Below are 6,000 nucleotides of genomic sequence, written 5' to 3'. Positions count from 1 at the left end.
AGATGATGACTGGCAGTGGCCACTGAACCCCCTGTGACGTTGTGCAGTCTACATGGTTTTATAAAAAATTTGATAATAAGTGACTATAATGCAAATGGGATATGCTTTGTGCAAAAGGTCTGCCCAAAAACGAATTTTAGGTATACTGCCTCCGCCATGGTCAGTGTCCAAGTCTCTGGCAGTAAGTTCAGGAGGAGGGTGTGACGTTGTGCAGTCTACATGGTTTTATAAAAACATAATAAGTGAATATAATGTAACTGGGATAGTTTTATAAAAAAATTGATAATAAGTGACTATAATGCAAATGGGATATGCTTTGTGCAAAAGGTCTCTTGTAAGGTATCATTACAAAGCTCATAAGCTACTGAGTGTGATCATCCTATTTGTAGAAATGTACCACTCTTTATCTAAAACTAGAAATATAAAATGTAACTCTGAGGGCCTATTGTAATTATGTAAAGTGTGGGCCATTAATGAGGGTTTGGAATCTTGATGACTCCCATTGTCTGCAGATGGCTGTTTACCTGTGAGTCTCCCTGTATATGTGTGTGCTGGCAAGTGAGTAATGAAGTCTTGCAGTGACATGTGATCATGTCACCTGAACTGGAATCCATCTTTAACCTGGTGCTTTTCCAGTGACGGGGGGTGGAAACCCAGAGGAACAAAGGGTTCCCGCCTTATGCAAAAGATATATAAAGGGGTGGAAGAGAAGAGAGAGAGAGAGGAGCCATCATGGAGAATCCCCTAGATAACACCTAAGCTGGAACAAAAGCTGTACCAGGGGAAAGAATTGTGCCCAGGCCTGGAAGGTGTCCAGTCTGAGAAAAACTTACTGAAGCATCTCTGAGGGTGAGATTATCTGTATTTAGTTTGATTAGGCATAGATTTGCGCATTTTATTTTATTTTGCTTGTGACTTACTTTGTTCTGTCTGTTACTACTTTGAACCACTTAAATCCTACTGTCTGTATTTAATAAAATCACTTTTTATTTAGTAATTTACTCAGAGTATGTATTAATACCTGGGGGAGCAAACAACTGTGCATATCTCTCTATCAGTGTTATAGAGGGCGAACAATTTATGAGTTTGCCCTGCATAAACTTTATGCAGGGTAAAACGGATTTATCTGGGTTTAGACCCCATTGGGAGTTGGGCATCTGAGTGCTAAAGACAAGCACACTCCTGTGAGCTGGTTTTCAGGTAAACTTGCAGCTTTGGGACTAGTGATTCAGACCCTGAGTCTTTGTTAGAGCAGACTGGAGTGTCTGGCTCAGCAAGACAGGGTGCTGGAATCCTGAGCTGGCAGGGAAAACAGAAGCAGGGGTAGTCTTTGCACATTAGGTGGCAGCTCCCAAGGGGGTTTCTGTGATCCAACCCGTCACAGTGGCGTAGTCGAGCAGGATCTGTGCACAGCTGATTGCTTTGAGATACTGGTAGTGATTTTAAGTGAGTTTTAAGTGTGGTGGCTGGAGAACAGACAAAGTGGTTACTGGTTTGTTATTTTCTGTTTGCTTATTTCGGGAAAGGAAATTAGGGACAGAAAAGGAAGCAAAATAAGTAAGAATGAAGATCAAAAGAAGCTAAAACTACACAAGTTGCAAATTGCCCAGAAAGACTGAACAATGGGCGCTGGAAATGTCTCTGTTAACTAAGAAGCCCCTGAGCTGAGTACATCTCAGTTTCAGTGAACTGCAGATGGGTGTGGCCCAACCTCTGTCTGTGCTGAAGCTGACTGGAGTGTCTAACCTAGCAAGACAGGAGGGGAGGGGTGCCTGTTCTGGCAGGAGGGTGTTCTCTGTGGTATCCCAGCTCATCGAGTGGTGGTCTCAAGGGAAGACAAATCGAAACTGATGTACAATTTGCCTGGGAAAAGGCTGACCTGGAAAAAGAAAAGGCTGCCCACCAACCTGGACTTAAGAGACAAAGCAATTAAGACCCAGAAGCATGACCTGGCTGTAATGGAGTGGAAGAGGTGCACAGAGACATGTATCCTGGAGCTGGAAGTTGGGGTCCTGGTGACTGCTGCGGTGGGAACAAACCCCAAGGACTCTAGCTGGAAGCAAACCCAACCTGAGTGAAAGGGGGGGGATTTTGCTGGCCAGCGAAAGGTCCCTCATAGCTGGTAGCTGTGAGCCTACAGCTGGGTCAGGGTCTCTTTCCCTTTTGGGGGACACAGGAGTGTCTGCCCCATAGGGGAGCCCAAAAACGAATTTTAGGTATACTGCCTCCGCCATGGTCAGTGTCCAAGTCTCTGGCAGTAAGTTCAGGAGGAGGGTGTGACGTTGTGCAGTCTACATGGTTTTATAAAAAATTTGATAATAAGTGACTATAATGCAAATGGGATATGCTTTGTGCAAAAGGTCTCTTGTAAGGTATCATTACAAAGCTCATAATCTACTGAGTGTGATCATCCTATTTGTAGAAATGTACCACTCTTGTATCTAAAACTAGAAATATAAAATGTAACTCTGAGGGCCTATTGTAATTATGTAAAGTGTGGGCCATTAATGATGGTTTGGAATCTTGATGACTCCCATTGTCTGCAGATGGCTGTTTACCTGTGAGTCTCCCTGTATATGTGTGTGCTGGCAAGTGAGTAATGAAGTCTTGCAGTGACATGTGATCATGTCACCTGAACTGGAATCCATCTTTAACCTGGTGCTTTTCCAGTGAGGGGAGGGGGTGGGAACCCAGAGGAACAAAGGGTTCCCGCCTTATGCAAAAGATATATAAAGGGGTGGGAGAGAACAGAGGGGGAGAGGAGCCATCATGGAGAATCCCCTAGATAACACCTAAGCTGGAACAAAAGCTGTACCAGGGGAAAGAATTGTGCCCAGGCCTGGAAGGTGTCCAGTCTGAGAAAAACTTACTGAAGCATCTCTGAGGGTGAGATTATCTGTATTTAGTTTGATTAGGCATAGATTTGCGCATTTTATTTTATTTTGCTTGTGACTTACTTTGTTCTGTCTGTTACTACTTTGAACCACTTAGATCCTACTGTCTGTATTTAATAAAATCACTTTTTATTTAGTAATTTACTCAGAGTATGTATTAATACCTGGGGGAGCAAACAACTGTGCATATCTCTCTATCAGTGTTATAGAGGGCGAGCAATTTATGAGTTTGCCCTGCATAAACTTTATGCAGGGTAAAACGGATTTATCTGGGTTTAGACCCCATTGGGAGTTGGGCATCTGAGTGCTAAAGACAAGCACACTCCTGTGAGCTGGTTTCGGGTAAACTTGCAGCTTTGGGACTAGTAATTCAGACCCTGAGTCTTTGTTAGAGCAGACTGGAGTGTCTGGCTCAGCAAGACAGGGTGCTGGAATCCTGAGCTGGCAGGGAAAACAGGAGCAGGGGTAGTCTTTGCACATTGGGTGGCAGCTCCCAAGGGGGTTTCTGTGATCCAACCCGTCACACCCCCCTCTCCCCCTTTTGGGATTAAGATGGAGGAGAGGACTGGCATTTCTTATATTTAGGTACAGAAAGTAAATATAGCTATCTCTAAGGCATTAGTGTCCTAGTGAAATATGCACCTTTAAAATCAGTCTATGATCTGTCAAAGAACAAAACCATCAGCAACTCTGTCTCTTCTCAAAACCCAGTCAAAGCAACTCATGAAATGTAGATCTTTGTATTCTTTGAAATCACAGATCCACTCCTGGTGGTTAGACAAGATTGCTTGTTCCACTGATACTTTATCAATGTAAACCTTTCTAGTTTGAAACTGATGGGCTTTTATATTTTGAAAGGGGACTTTTTAAAAAAAAAGTTACTTTCTTTTTTAAGCTAATTTTTAAATGGTTTTTAACTTCATAACCATACAATTAAGTTACTTGAAACTGAAGGGAAATAATGTTGCTCTAACACAAAAGCAAATCACCCAGAGCTATAGTCAACTGAAACTGTGGGTTCTTTGCATCTCTGAAAAGTCAGGCCCTAAGTGTCCAGAAGTTAGTTGTCCAAAATTAGAGCCGTGCAGTCAGGTTCCCTTGTTACCACTTTGGCAAACCATGCAAAAATCTTATTAATGAAGAGATGTTGAATAATCAAACTACTGTGAGTATCCTGCCCATTGTGTCTCTACACTACTTTGACTTTACAGTTGTGCTTTTTTTTTTTTTTTTTTTTCTTTCTTCTAACCCTGTTTAGGTGTTCATTCTGCAAAAAAATATAAGGATCAGCCACTATTGTATGTTCAGTAAAACTTCCTGAACTACTGAAAAAAATCCTCTTAATGAGTCTATAGTAACAGCGGCTAATGTGAGTTTGTTTTTTCAACCCAGTAAAAGCAGCACATTTTCATCTTTTAGAAATATTAGTACTTCTGCTTCATATGCAAACAGCTTAATTTAAAAAAAGCGCTGTAGTTTTGAATTGCGAGTTTATGCTATTATCTACATCTAGACTTGGCAGAATTCAATTCTTTTTTTATATATATAATTTCAGTGGATAATAGATGTTAAATAAAAATGGGGGGGGGGGGAATGATTAATTTAAATTTCCACAGCTGCACAAAAATGATGGGTGTTAAAGCATTACTGTCACGGCTGTGGGAAATCATGAGGAGGGAAGTCAGACAATTATTTCATGACAGTAACATTCAGTTTCAAAAAGTTAAAGCTTTATAATCGTTAAACACAAATTGGCAATATCATAGGTCAAAATATATATCTGTATCCTTAAATGAAACAAAAAAGTTCTCAAGCAGCATTTTTCTTACTTTGTCCTGTAAATTTCAATTATCTATGGAAATAATTTTTCATGGGGGCAGTGGGCATGGTGAAGGTTAAACTGACATTTAGGTTTTTAATAGGTAAGTCTTCCAAGCCTAGTTACATCTATGACAATGAGAAAAGGTTGATCATCATAATATCAGATAAACAAAGAGCTATTTATTTCGGTATGACAGTAGTGAGTAAAGGGCCTCAACTGAGATTAGGGCTCTAATATATTGTGCACTGTATAAACACATAGTAAGGGACACAAGACTAAGAGTTGGAGAAAAACTGTATTATCTCCATTTTACAGATGGGGCATGGAGGCACAGCGAGATTAAGTTATTTGCTGAAGGTCACACAGGAAGTCTATCATAGAAGCTGGAAATGAATACAGATCTCTGGAGATCCCTTAGGCCAATCTCCTTCTTCATTTTCTTCTCCCCTCATCCCATAACAAAATGAAGTAAATTCTCAATGGTATTACCATGTAGCAAGCTTCTTGGCAGCCTGCAATGCGGAGAGAGAGCTCAGCTGGAAGGTAAAAATATCACCCATGAGCTACAAATTTGCATTACTATAATGATTAGGCAGTAGCAATATGAAGCATGACCAGGCCAGTTCCTCAGTAGATCATTCACAAAGAGAATACCACTTAGATTACACTGCGAGCAGAGACGTAGGCAAGGATTATTACTGAAGAGCCCTGGAGGATGAGGAGCTTGACTAAAAAGAAGAAAGTGACAGAGTAGTGGAAGATGAATATAGTCTAACTAGCAGCATTATGAACAGAGAAAGAACATGAGGGCCACAGAGAAGGGTGTCACTGGACCCGCTCAAGAAATGGGATTAAGTTTTTCCCAAAACTTCCATCCTGTTTGTCAAGGTTTTCCCAATCATCTCTAATAGATCAGAAACCATCTTATTTAGCAATAAGAAATGAGGGCAAAGGACAGGTAGTAAAAAAAGATATCGAGCAAAATAAATCTGGAATAAATGACAGCTTGGATGTTAAGGGGGAAAAGGCAGAGCGGCCCACCCAATAGGGCACAGGAATGGCTCTTCCCCTGATCTGTGCTTCTGTTTCCCCGCTTGCCTGTTTTATAGTAGGAGACTGTCTCTGGCCCAACGAGCGCACAATGTGTTTGCACAGCACCTTGCACAACATGGCTGTGATCTCAACTGAGGCCTTGGTGCTAACTCAATAAATAAGGAGCAAGAGGAGTCTGCCAGACTAGTCACTCATCGGTGAGAGGGTGGCAGTTGGGGCACAGTTTTAAAC

This window comes from Emys orbicularis, chromosome 2 (assembly GCF_028017835.1).
Source record: "Emys orbicularis isolate rEmyOrb1 chromosome 2, rEmyOrb1.hap1, whole genome shotgun sequence".
In the NCBI taxonomy this organism is placed as follows: Eukaryota; Metazoa; Chordata; order Testudines; family Emydidae; genus Emys; species Emys orbicularis.
The sequence above is the reverse complement of the archived record's forward strand: the minus strand, read 5'-3'. Positions refer to the sequence as shown.